Raw genomic sequence first — 13758 nt, 5'->3', positions numbered from 1 at the left:
CCTTTGACATGTTGACAAGGTCAGCTCCAGTGGTGGCAGAGCCTGTAAGATCTACAAAAGCGCCACCTTTCATTGAAGGAGGGGGGCGGCATATTCCTGGGGGTGGGGTGGGAAAAAGTGGCCTGTCTGAACAAGGAAAACGCTTACTATTGCCATTAATCCAAAACATTTTTTCTATGATCATTTCTTCTTATGAAATATTCCAACTACATAGAAATGCACAGAGAATAATATGATGAACATCTGACCACCTACCTTACAAATTTAACAAATGGTTATATTTTGCCATATTGGCTTCAAACATTTAAAAAAAATTATTAATGAAATAAATTGTTACTGATGTAGTTGAGGACTGCTCTGTACCCCTCCCCACCCCCATTCTACTGACTCCCTTCCCAGAGGTAATGCCTGTCCTTAAGTTGGTGAGGCCCCAATTCCTTCCTCTGCTGGTCGCTTGCCTACTTGCCTCCTGCCCTTGCCTTCCCCTGTCCTACATGGTGGGGGTCTACGAACTATATTTCCCGGGCTTCCCAGGCACATGGTCAATGGGAGACCCTGTTAGGTGATGATTAGAGGGCAGGAGGAAGGGAGAAACCACGTATTCTTTCTCTCTTTCTACCTTGAGTGGCATCTCCAAAAGAAGTCCATTTCCTCTCTGGTCCCAGCTCCTGCTAGGCAGCCTGGTCCTCGATTCTGTCTCCCACCAGATGACACGGCTTCTGGGATCAGGAGACATCACTTCCTTCCCTAGGACTGGTAGTCTCTTCCTGCTCTGAGTGGCCTCACTTTCTCTTCTCCTGTTTGGTATTCCAGCTCTTCCACTCGTGTAACCAAGTTTTTGAATTATATATCCAATGTTCACAAATATTAGAGGGTTTCTGTTCTCCGGCTGGACCTTGACTGATACACTTTTTAATATTTTTCCTATTTATTTACACATTCATAAAAAAAAAAATCTGTGGGATTGTTTTGTGTGCTTTTAAAATGCTGTGAGAAAATGTTCTTTTATGTAATTGTTGCCGGTGGAAATGGGGTCCTTTTACTGAGTCACAAGGTAACATCCCAAGAGATACACGTATGGGAGGAGTGGGAAGGTTTATCGAAGTTGAAGTAAACACAAAGGGCTGGTCCAGGTTCAGCAACTACCCGCTGTGGAAAAAGTCCAACTTTGTCTTCATCAAGCCCAGTACAAAGGTCAATGTCCAAAAGTTTTGTGCAAAGTTTAGTCCAGTTCAGCCTGTCCCCATCCTGCTTTTGGGACAAGGGCCCCAGCATTTTCATTTTTCACTGGGTTCTGCAAATTATGTAGCCACCCACAGAATCAAATTTCTCACTGTAAGAGCCTACAACAATGAAAAGATATAAAACATCAATGGGTACTTAAATGGGTGAGTGGGTAAACATCTGATGACGTATAGGATATTTACCTAACCTCAAAGCACCTCTTCACAAAATGCTTCTTAGCTACTGTTATGGACTGTTTGTGTCCCCCCTCAAACTCACCTGTTGAAATCCTAACACCCTATGTGACGGTATTAGAAGTAGAACCTTTGGGAAGTAATTGGGTCATGAGGGGGGAACCCTCATGAGTGAGGTTAGTGCCCTTATGAGAAGGCCCCAGAGCCTCCAGATTCGAGTCCAGCCTGGCCGATACCTTGATTGCAGCCACGGGAGATCCGAACCGAGAACCCAGTTGAACCCACCTAGACTTCTGACTCACAGAACTGTGAGATCATAAATGGGTGTTGTTTTGAGCCATTCTATATTATAAATTATTTTTTTAAATCCTCACTTGAGGATATGCTTTTATTGATTTTTAGAGAGCCAGGAAGGGGGTGGGGAGGAGAGGAAGAGAGACACATCGATGTGAGAAACTGATTAGCTGCCACGCGCATGTTCCCTAATCCAGGATCAAACCCGCAAACTTTTTGGGGTACAGAGGACACTCCAAACAACTGAGCCACCCAGCCAGGGTGCAGTGGCCTTCTTTTATATAGCAAAAAGCAAGGTTTAGAACAGTTTTAAAAAAACATTTTAAAAGCAACTAATATTTACTGATTTTTATGTATTTCTCTTAGAAATCAGCACTCAGTAAATACACAGGGACTACATTTTGGTTTCTGTAAAAAAAAATTTAAAAATTATCCATACTTTTTTTCTTTTCCTCTTTATTATCTTGGTAACATTACACATGTCAGTCTCTGGACATCGCTGGAAAGAGCAGGTTGTGAGGCTGCACTTCTTGGCAGCCCTGTTGCCTTCTGCACGCTGGCTCTCTGTACATTGCATGTCCACACCCAAATTCAACCTTAACAGTTGTGACGTTGTTGGCCGAGTCCGCCACACCATGAGTTCACATGTGTCTTTCTCAGCCTGTCTCTGGATTTGGGGCTTTGGCTTCTGTCAGCACAAGCAAGACACACTATGTCACTTCCCACCAAGGCAAAGGCTGTGGAGTCTCAGAGGGGGCAGGCTTCTGGAAATCAAAAATATCCGCAAGCCCCAGCTCACTCTTTCTCTTAACAACCTCTTTTCTTGGTTTTAGTTATTGTAATAAAGCAACACGCACATCACCCACATATATTCTTCCAAATAAATCCAACACCAAGTTATTTTCTTGAAAGTCCAGACACAGAAGTAGGCTAGTAAATCAGTGACGCTGGAAACCACAACTCTTCCTAAAGTATTAGCACTGCCAGATCCTCCAAAGCAGTTCCCTTTTCCCCTGCCTCTTGGATCCTGTAGATCCAGAAGAGCCTCCTCCTGAGCCCCGCACTGGGCCCCGCACTGCCCGCCTCCTGCCACCATGTGGAGCTGGTCCTAAGGGCGCTAGGACTCCTGAGCCCATTTCCTTCCTTTCTGCCCAAGCTTTCAGAGGAAAACAATGATCTCCGGAGAGTAAATCTCTCGGCTCCTTTTTTCTCTGATTTCAGCACTTTATGGGTGCTGCTTCTTTCAACTTTGCTCGATTTATTTCTAAACACAAAGGTGACACTCTATAGCAGAAACTCGTGCTGGAAGTGCTGTGTTCTAATGTTCTGTAGCTGAATTCAGCTCCATAGACTGGAAGCCAAGTACCCGGACAAGGAAGGAGTTTAAGCAGTTGTTTCATCATAGGTGTCAGCCTCGCAACATCACCTTTGGGGATCTAACGAATGAAAAGCAGCACACTCAGGCCTGAAAGTTCTCTGAGCACCCACAAGCAGGTTTGTCTCCCCGAGGTCGTGCCCGGCTTCTATGTAGGAGGCGAGCCCGGGCCAGCAGCCAAGGTGGCCCCAGCCTAACAAACAACGGTGTGCTTCTGGCTGCAGCAGAAATGCCAGGGCTCACTTAAGTGGTTCGGCCTTTACCAGCCAGTCTAGAACCACAGGCTATCAAGGTTGGGGTGCCTGAAGGCACTGGAGTCCAGGTAGATCTTTAGCATCACAGACTGGCCCAACCCGTTCTAGTGACCTGGAATGCATCTCTCCCACTGATATTTAGAAAAATCATGTGTTTAGAGCAGCCTTTCTTATGCTAAAATATGCCTTCCTATATATTCTACCTGTAAATCTCAATTCCATATGCTGTGCAACACTGAACAGGTCTTAATATTTTCCTGGTTAAAACCCTCCATATACTTGTTATAGCTGTGTATTCCTATCTTATACCCAATTATTTTGGGTAAATATTGCCAATTAAGCAATAATGTTTAAATTAATGTTTAATAATTTATTAGTAAATTAATGTATTATCCTATTAATATTAATATTAAATCAACGTTAGAGTCGTTAATTAAATTCAATTAATACAATTTAAAATGGATGTGTCTTCAAGTTTATATTGGTCGCTATAAGAGACAGGAAGGTGTAATCTGGACTCAGAGGATGCCCCCCAGCACACAGGTAAGGTTATTCTGAGGACAAGGTCCAGTCTACAGTGTTGCAAATTTAAAAATCCATTTTTGTTAATTCACTCAGGAGTGGTCTGGGGTGGGGGGAATGATCCATAATGATCTCATTCATAACAAACTGATAAATGTGGTAAATTCTGATTTCCATCACTGTTCTGAGAGATGTACCCATCAAGCAGGCTGGAGCATATGTGTGTCTGCTGGTCTTACATCACCTTTTCATTAGATACAAAGCCTCCGAAAACTCCTTGAATATTGGGAGTAATTATAATAACGTGAAGCGTGAGGCACTTACCACCTCACGGAGCTCACAGCCGAGCACACTGGCATATGCTTTCTGGCGCTGGAGAAAGGTTCTGACAAAGTCTGCATAACTTCTTCAGTATTCTTTATCTGCCACAAAGGTATTCCATCATCACATCTGTATTTGGCAGTATGTGTTGTGGTTAGGAGTCTTGACTCAAGTCAGTATTTATTAACTGAATGACTGAATAAATAAATCAGAAATCATTGCCTTCCTTCTCAGATCCCTCAGTCTGTTCCATGTCTCTGAATCTATTTTATTCATCAGTTTATTTTGTTTATTATAGTCCACCTACAAGTGAGATCATGTGGTATGTCTTTCTTTGCCTGGCTTATTTCACTTAGCATAATATTCTCCAAGACCATCCATGCTGTCCCAAAGGGTACGAGATCCTTCTTCTTTACAGCTGCGTAGTACTCCATGGTGTGAATGTCCCACAGCTTTTTATCCACTCATCTGATGGGCACCTGGGCTGTTTCCAGATCTTAGCTATTATAAATTGCGCTGCTATGAACACGGGGGTGCATAAGTTCTTTGCAATTGGTGTTTCTGGTTTCTTAGGATCTATTCCTAGAAGTGGAATCATTGGGTCAAATGGCAGGTCAATTTTTAATCTTTTGAGGAACCTCCATGCTGTTTCCCTTAGTGGCTGCCCCAGTCTGCATTCCCACCGGCAGGGTACTGGGTGCCCTTTCTCCACACCCTCGCCAGCAGGTGTCACTGGTTGCTTTGTGGATGGAGCCATTCCTACAGGTGTGAGGTGACCCCTCATTGTGGCAAAATGCTGTTTTGAGGGCATCGTGACTCACTGGGCAGCGGTAGGAAGCGATGAGAGTTCACAGGTGGGCTCCATTGTAACGTCTCAGTTCTGCTATTAAAACTCGAGTACAGCCACAGACAATACAAGAATGAATGAGCGTGGCTGTTACAATAAAACTTCATTTGTAGATAAATATAATCTTTAATTTCAAATATTTTCACATGTGACAAGGCATTATTCTTCTTTTGGTGTTGTTTTTTTTTTAAGCTATTTTAAAATATAAAACTATTCTTAGCTTCAGGACAATTTAAAAAACAAAACAAAACAAAACAGGCAGTGGGCCAGATATGGCCCATAGGCCATAGTTTGCCAACTCCTGGTCTAAACCCTTATACCTCTAAAAATGGCACAGATGTGTCCATTCCCTGAATCTTTGTAGGTTTATTTCCTATCACCCAAGGTATACATCTCTTACCTAAACATTCAAAGCTCTAGTCACTGTCTGCTAACAGGTCCAACTGGCATGGTGTCATCAGTACAGTGGACCAGTGACCAGAATGTCCAGATAATCAAGGTCCATCGTCATCATCCATGATCTATTTAATTTAAGCAAGGATCAAGCTGGTCAGTTGAATGGGTTAACATGGAGATCATCACTCCTGCCTCCTTTAAGTTGTTGAGGGTGATGAAAATCACTGCAGGATGTTCTATTTTTTCAATTTACTATCTTTGCTCAGGGTTGTGGATTAGGGAGAACTTTTGGGGGTTTCCTCCTAGCCTTTCCAATTATAAAGAATCACTCCACGGAAAACCAATGGGAGGGTTCTTCCAGTTTCTAAGTATTCCCCAGCCCCCTGACTTGGGCTAGGACTCCATCTATCCGTGGTTTCTAAACATCCCCACTCTAATAAAGGGGCTGATGATATTTTGGGTCACCTGGTATCCATGTCAGCTTATCCCCAGCCCTCAAATACTCAAGTATTCACTTCACCCAGGGTATAGTTAACCTGGTAAATGTCCGTTAGGTCCCTTTGAGGAAGAATAGCTACTACATCTGCTTGCTATGGTGTTTCAGGGACCTTCCTCAAGAGGGCACAGTCATTCAACCAATGGATTCTGAACCTGAAAACCACCTCAACTCTTGAAACTATAGAAGAGACTGTTTTTCATTGTGGTGCTGACCCACTCAAGATCTTTTTTGGGTATATAAATCAATCAGTACCCTCATTTGCCTGCCCATATGTCTTGCTCCTAGGACACCATGGTTTATTAGTCCTTGCCAGCAGATTCTTGACGGTCAAGGCCCCCTGGTTGTCACTCTGGCCTTGTTAGTCACTCAGATAATTGTATCAACCTGTCTTCCTAGAGGCTTATTGTGGCAATTAATGTAGCCAATGAATTCCACTAATCTTACCTTTGCTCTGATAGTTATATGCTGTCCACTTGCTTCTGCTATTCCAGAATCCTATAATTTCCATTGACACCAGGGAGCCCAGTTTCCCAGAAGTATTTCCAGCTGTCAACCTTGGCCTACAGTGGACAGACAACACTGTGTTTGTCAAGACACTGGTGTCTCCCCCATGAAGCTGGTGTCTCACCCAGAAAGCATTCCTTCATGCTTCAGGGAAGACAGTGTCCTCTTTGTCTCCTGAGAAACGCAGTCATCTAGTGGTTCTCTGGTGTTGCACCATCAGTCAGTTCTAACATGCCCACCTTTCCGAGCCTTTGGCCTGTTCCTCTGTGCCAAGGAATTTCCAGCATCTCCTCTTCATTTATGGTAGGCATCATTTTCCCCCAAAGTTTAAGGAGATATTCCAGCCTTTTATTAGGAGTGGCTCCAGGTGTCCTTGCCAGGACAAGCTGGGGGAGGGGAAAGCAAAGAGCAGACATCGGTTCTGAGCTGAGGGGAGGGTAACGCTTTGAAATGGATGGTAGTTTGGAGTTTTTAGCTAGATGGACCCTTTAACACCTGAAAAATTAGACCCAAGTGTGAAAGGAGAGTCATTGGATCTGGCCATGACATCTCCAAGGGACAGGAGAGAGAGCCAACAGTGTTTCTGAAGGCAAGGCTAGATGAAAATTAGAGCTGTTATCTCACTGTACACTACTACCAATTATAGGTGGTCCAAATTACCAGCTGCACAAATGCTCAGGGCAAAACTGTGCCGCTGCCTTGCATTGTTTTTTCCACTAAGAAAATGTGTTACAATGAGTCATTAAGCAATATGAAACCATTAGGCATTCTGTTTTTATAAACCTAGGGGACAAAATATGTTCAATATGTGAGCTGGTCTTGGAGACTGATTAAGTAGTAACAGAAGTGCCATACGAAAGCCTTAGCCATGTGCTGTGGAGCTCAACAAAGAAGAAATCTCATCCATGGGGTGGGGGTTGCTGGTCAAAAGGTTTTATGAAGGAGGCGATACTTCAAGAAATTTGAAATGCTGAGGTGAATATATTTTTTTAAAGATAGAGAAAGAAGTCTTTCCAAATAAAGGGAACAATAGGAAAAGACAGGGCCATATGATACTAGGGATGAGAAATTCAGTTTAGATGAAACAAAGGACCCAGGCAGGGATGTAATGGAAAACAAAGTCTAAAAGATATATTTGACCCGTGTCTGGACAGCCCTGGACACCAGAGAGCAAGATTTATATTTCCTATGGAGGCACAGGAGTGATTGGCTAAAATTCAAATACTTTCCTTAGTATTTTAAAAATAATTTCTTGAATATGATCTTCAAGTTCTTGTTTATAAACTAAATCTCAATATAGAGTAAGCAGGAGTAGGTCTTCTCTGAAGAACCGGTGGGCAGGGACTTGGTGAAGCAGAGCAGCAACTGGAAGTGGTTATAGCCTAAGCCTGGGATGGGCATTGGCAAGGCGACATGGGCAGCCCTGAAATTCTTGTTTTGTCTACCAGCCAGAAATAGCTGAGGTGGAAGGAGGTGTAACCGCGCAGAAACTTCATTTCTTTCATCTGAGCTTTTCTCCTTCATTCCTTTTGATTCACAACTGGCCTTGTCCAGCCTAGGAGCACCCTGACTCACCCACCTGCCTCTCCCTTGCAGGTCCCACTCCCTTAATCATTAAGCTCTCAGGACAATGAGGTTCCGGTCAGCATCAGATACTCTTAGGAACAAAGCCTTGAGTCTGTTGACCACAGAGACAGAGTTCTGATCTAACTAAAGATAACATCTTGGCCTCAGTTGTGTTTCAGCTCCAGGCCCAGAAAGCAAAACCATCCCACCGACCAAGTACTTGTGAAACCAGACAGAACCACCCCGTGGCTGACATCAGGACCAGATGCAGTGATCAACTATTCCCTGCCGTAGTGCCAACCAATCGGTGGAGACCACCACCCTAACTCTCTTAGCCCCCTATGCAATCCCTTCCCAGGGAACCATGTCTTAGAGCAACAGCTCACCTGCGACTCTGGGTTTGGTGCCATTTCCTTCAACAAACCTTCACTTTCTTTGCTGCCAACTCCTGTTTGCGCCTGATTGGGCTCTGATGCGTGCAGGCCAATGAACCCCTTTAGTTTGGTAACAGAGCCAGGTGCCTGTTACTCAGGCACTGCTCTTGGATGCGGCAGCCTCCTTGAAGTCCACCTACTGCCCTCCCCAGTCTGATTCTGGTCTGAGTACAGAAAGTAAACGGTCCACCACTGTGTTGGATCCTGGGGGCAGAGAGCCCTTCCTTCTGAAGTTGATCATGAACCTTCAAGTTGAATACTAGAATCCAGTGTCAAATAGTGTGTTTACCTTGACAAGCGTATGTTTTCCCCGCGCTTGGTCTTCAAAAGGAAGTGTTATTTGAATTCTGCTAAGGTGTCAGAAACACATTGATAAGAGTCTCAGAGAGTTGGTGTGGGGACACATATAAAGTAAGGACACATATAAAGTGGGCAGAGTAACCACTCAACGCTAAGCTCCCTTTATACAGTTTTTCTATAGAAGGGAGTGGCACAGAGTAAGTAGTTTATCTCTTACAAACTCTCTCTTAGAACACCGCCTCCTGCCCACGCCTGCCCAGATAATTGAAGACATTAAATCCCTGACTAATTATATTTCCCATTCCTGCAGACAGTCTTCACCACGTGGTTTCAGCCTCGCACCTCTCCACCCCTTTCTCCTGGACCCCTATGGTCGGATGCTGCCCCTCTATGATGAGGTACCTGGAATAGTACTCAGTCCCCCAGGTATGGGCTGACTAGGGAAACAGATGGGTTCTTTCGCCTTGGCCTAGACACTACAATTCTGTTTTTCCAGGCTAAAATTTCTTTAGGGCTTTGTTTTGCTTTGTTGAGTAGCCACAACTTGCCATTGACTCACATTTAGCTTCCAGCCAGCGGAAACCCTTGATTGCTTTTTTTCCATGTGACGTTGTTAAGCCATCTCTTCCCCACCCAGATCTTGAACAGTTTGTTTTTCTGGATCTAAGTAAAGGACTTCTCATGGCTGTTAAATTCCATCTTGTTAGATTAATTTTCTCCATTCTAGCCTTTAGCACATTAACTATCCTCTCCCAACCCCACCCCATTAGAACCAGTTACATATCTTTTTCAAATTGGATTGATTTTCTAATGATGTCCCTTATTAACAACATTGCTAAGGAGTTAAATTAGGACAGGAGGAAGCACAAAGCCCTGTGACCTGCCACGAGAGGCTTCTTAACAGGTTGAAAGGAAATTCAGTAGGTAGCACCCTTTGGGTATGGCCATTCAACTGCACATGAATTCACCTAATTGATCTAGAAACCAGCTCCCATGATTACACATTTCCTAAAACAAATCATAAGGGATCTTGCCAAATGCCCTGTCCACATGCACAATTTATGCTGAATTCACTTCTTCTTCTGGTCCAGAAACTCTATCAAAACCAGAAATAACTACCGTGGAATAGCTTGCTGTTGGTGAACACTGTATTTATCACTGTCTGGGGTGCATTTCCCCTCTCCATCTGCCTTCCCTACAAAAATGGTTTCTCAAAATGCACCCACTTTTCTATAGAGGCAGTAAGGCACTGTGATTAAGAGTATGGAGAGTTTGAACCCTGGGCTTGAATCCTGGCTTCCCCAATTAGTGGCTGTGTGAACTTGGGGCATTTGTGTCACCAATCTACGCCTCAGGTTTTTCATCAATAGAATGGGGATTATAATAGAGCCCACATCATAAGGTTGGTATGAGGATTGAATAATTTAACACTCATAAAGGATTTAGAACCATTTCTGGCACATTAGTCAGCAACATAAAAAGTCTTGTTAAATAAGTAAGTTAAAAAAAATAGATCTGGTGCATTGGTATACAGGTGTCAGACCACTGCCCAAAATATGCATTTAGGCTACCCCTCAGCAGCAGGCTATAGCAACACAAAACATCGTAGCAAACATATAAGCTGTAGGTTTTTTGTTTGTTTGTTTGTTTTTTAACAAAAATAATCCACAAGCCATGTAACTGACTAGAGGTAGAGTCGCTGTTAACTTCCCAACATTTAGACTCAATTTTTTTTTCAGAATATACTGCACCCCCAGAACTTAGGGTAACATATATGTATATTTACATTAATGAATGTAGGCTTTCCTCTTCCAAATAATTTTAAATACTTTAATTAGTATTAGATAATTAAAGACATAATTTAATACTTTTTGTTACTTTTCTTTTCATAAAAAATCCATATAAAATTGGTATACCTCTTAAGTTCCTGCAAGATTCTGAGGCCTAACTGTCAGCGGTTGATCCCTCGGTTTCCTAACGCTTCAGAACTTGAACGGTCTTCTGGAACGGATTACATTAGAAAATCGAGGTCCCACTGTATATGCATATAAATTCTTATGTGACTCTTCCCCACCCAGCCACCCACCTCCACCTTTCCTCCGAGATTTTGTAAGTCTGTTCCATGCTTCTGTGTCCCTTGATCTATTTTGTTCATCAGTTTATTTTGGTCATTAGATTCCACATGTAAGATCATGTGACACTTAACTTTCTCTGACTGGCTTATTTCGCTTAGCATAATACTCTCGAGGTCCCACCATGCCGTCTCAAAGGGTAAGGGATCCTTTGTTTTTACAGCTGCATAGTATTCCATTGTGTAACTGCTGGAGATGCTTGATATGATTTTAATCTTCTTGAATTTGTAGAGACTTGTTTTGTGTCCTAATATGTGGTCTATCTTTGAGAATGTCCCATGTGCACTTGAGAAGAATGCATATTCTGCAGCTTTGGAGTGGAATGTTCTATAAATGTCAATTAAATCCATCTGATCTAGTGTGTCATTTAGGGTCACTGTTTCCTTGTTGATTTTTTGTCTGGAAGACCTATCCAGTGAAGTCAGTGGGGTGATAAAGTCCCCTACTGTGACTATATTGCTGCTGTTCTCTCTTTTAAAGTCCTCCATAAGTTTTTTTAAATTTTTTTCCTCCCTGTGTGAGTCTTTTGTCCTGAGGTGGGTCCCTTGTAGACAGCATATATTTGGGTCATGTTTTCTTATCCATTCAGCTACCCTATGTCTTTTGATTGGGACATTTAATCCATTTATATCTGAGGTTATTATTGATAGGTATTTATCTATTGCCATTTTATTTCTTTATGCCTATGTTTCTCATTCTCTCTATTTCAACTTCTTATTATAGCAGTCCCTTTAACATTTCCTGCAGTGCTGGTTTGGTGGTGATAAACTCCTTTAGCCTTTTTTGTCTAGAAAGCTCTTTATTTCATCATCTATTTTGAATGATAGCTGTGCTGGATAGAGTATTCTTGGTTTCAGATCCTAGTTTTGCATTACCTTGAATACTTCATGCCATTACCTTCTGGCCTGTAGAGTTTCTGATGAGAAGTCAGCTGACAGCCTTATGGGGGCTCCTTTGTAGGTTACAGATTGCTTTTCTCTTGCTGCCTTTAAGGTTCTCTCTTTGTATTGAATTTTGGGCATTTTAATTATGATGTGTCTGGGTGTGGGCCTCTTTGGATTCTTCTTGCTTGGAACGCTCTGTCTCCTAAACTTGTGTGATTTTTTTTCTTTGATCAGGTTAGGGAAGTTTTCTGCCATTATTTCTTCAAACAGGTTCTCTAACCCTTGTTTACTTTCGGCTTCTTTTGGCACTCCTATGATGCAAATATTGTTGTTTCATGTTGTCCCACAACTCCTGTAGATTGTCTTCCTGTTTTTTAATTGTTTTTTTATTTGGTTCCCTGATTGACTTTTTTCTACCTTGTCTTCTAATTCGCTGACCCGATCCTCAGTTTCTCCTAATCTGCAGTTTATTCCTTCTAATGTTTGTTTTTTTTTTAATTTCTATTATGTCACTCTTAATTTCCTTCATAGTTTCTATATCTTTTTTCATGCTGTTGAGCATCTTTATGATCAGTATTCTGAACTCTGTATCTGATAGATTTCTTATCTCCATTTCATTTAGCTCTTCTTCTGGAGAATTCTTTTCTTCTTTCATTTGGGGCTTGTTTTTTTGTCTCCCTATTTTGGCTGCCTGTTTGGATTTTTTTCTATGTATTAGGTAGATCTGCTAGGAATTCCAGTCTTTTGGAAGTGCTCTTCTGAATTGCACAATTTTTCACAGAAGCAAGGAAGTCAGCTGATATTTGAGGACTGGAGATGAGGCACTGTTGGACGACTGAGGAGAGAGAAGGTGTGCAACAGTCATTCAGGATCAGGAACAGGGAGCTAAGTGAAGTGGGGAAGGGTGGCAAGTAGCACCAAAGGCCCACCTGAGCTGAGTGATCATTCATTTAAAGTGACAGCATCAGCATGGCTGAGTCTCCAGCCACGCTCAGCCACTTGGGTGCAGGCCTGGAACAAGAGAGATTAGCTTTAACTAAGTTTGGGTATGTTTTATTTACAACCCCTAACATGTAGTTTTGTTTCAGGAAGACATTATATAGTAATTAGATAAGAAATACACATTTCTTGAGGAAATCAAGAATGCCAAGAGTCTTGAGAATATGTTCTAAGAAAAGACAGATAAAAGTAAAGCAGAAGTTGCTTTACTCAATCCGTTTTGAAAGTGCTCTTCTGCAAAAATTGATGTTAACCCTCAATAAATGTGGTGAACTGGCTTTGCTCTCCGAGCCTCTTGACTCTGGTGGACCCTGCAGCCACTGATTAGCTAAGGAATCAGAGCCCAGCTGTTAGAATTGTAAACACTCTGTTCCAGTTTGCAAGAGGCTGAGTCTATTACAACCACAGGGATTGTAAAAGGCAAGGAAGTTGTGTTCGAGGTAGCCGCACCTTTCTCTAGTAAAAATGTCTTCACTCTAGACCTGTTGCAAGTAGAGCTCACATCCTTTGATGAGCCTCTTCTCAAAGATTCTAGTAAAAAACTCTTGGAGACCTGAAGCTGGATAATTTGGCCCTTTACTTTACTCCTGTTCAATGGGAGTTAAGACACTGTGTCTTTCTGTCCCAATATCTGGTTTCTGGACAAGGTCAAACAGCCCATTTACAAGTGCTCAGAAGATATCCATAGCAGAAGAGGGCAATGAAAAGGGGGTTGAATACTGTTTCCCAAAACGACATATTTGCATTCTAACCCCTGGAACCTGGGAATGACTTTATTTGAAAACAGGATCTTTGCAGAGGCAATTAATGATCTTGGGATGAGATCGTTTTGGACTTAGTGTGGGTCCCAAATCTAGTGACTGGTATCCTTATGAGAGAGGGGAGAGAGAGGGAGATTTGAGACACGCAGAGACACAGAGAAGGAAGCAATGCAAGTATGGGGCAGATATTGGAGGGCTGGGCCTACAGGAGCCCAGGCCTGCTGGCAACTGCCAGAGCTGGGAGAGAGGCAT

General features: G+C 42.6%; 1 long non-coding RNA gene across 3 annotated transcripts in view; it reads right to left on the bottom strand.

Moving 5' to 3' along the window:
- LOC308562170 overlaps positions 1–13758 on the bottom strand; it is a 68381-nt gene that overhangs the window by 26486 nt on the left and 28137 nt on the right. The window contains exon 3 of one of the 3 annotated variants that reach the window (XR_013999587.1): positions 2187–2400. The exons of 1 other annotated variant lie outside the window; for it this stretch is intronic. This is a non-coding gene — a long non-coding RNA (uncharacterized lncRNA). Of the gene's footprint in view, positions 1–2186; positions 2401–12064; positions 12582–13758 lie in introns of those variants that run through there. One more of the 3 variants, XR_013999588.1, reaches the window with a different exon arrangement.

Source organism: Miniopterus schreibersii, assembly GCF_964146895.1.
Source record: "Miniopterus schreibersii genome assembly, chromosome: 9".
Lineage (NCBI taxonomy): Eukaryota > Metazoa > Chordata > Mammalia > Chiroptera > Miniopteridae > Miniopterus > Miniopterus schreibersii.
This window is presented reverse-complemented; position numbering and strand designations above follow the sequence as displayed.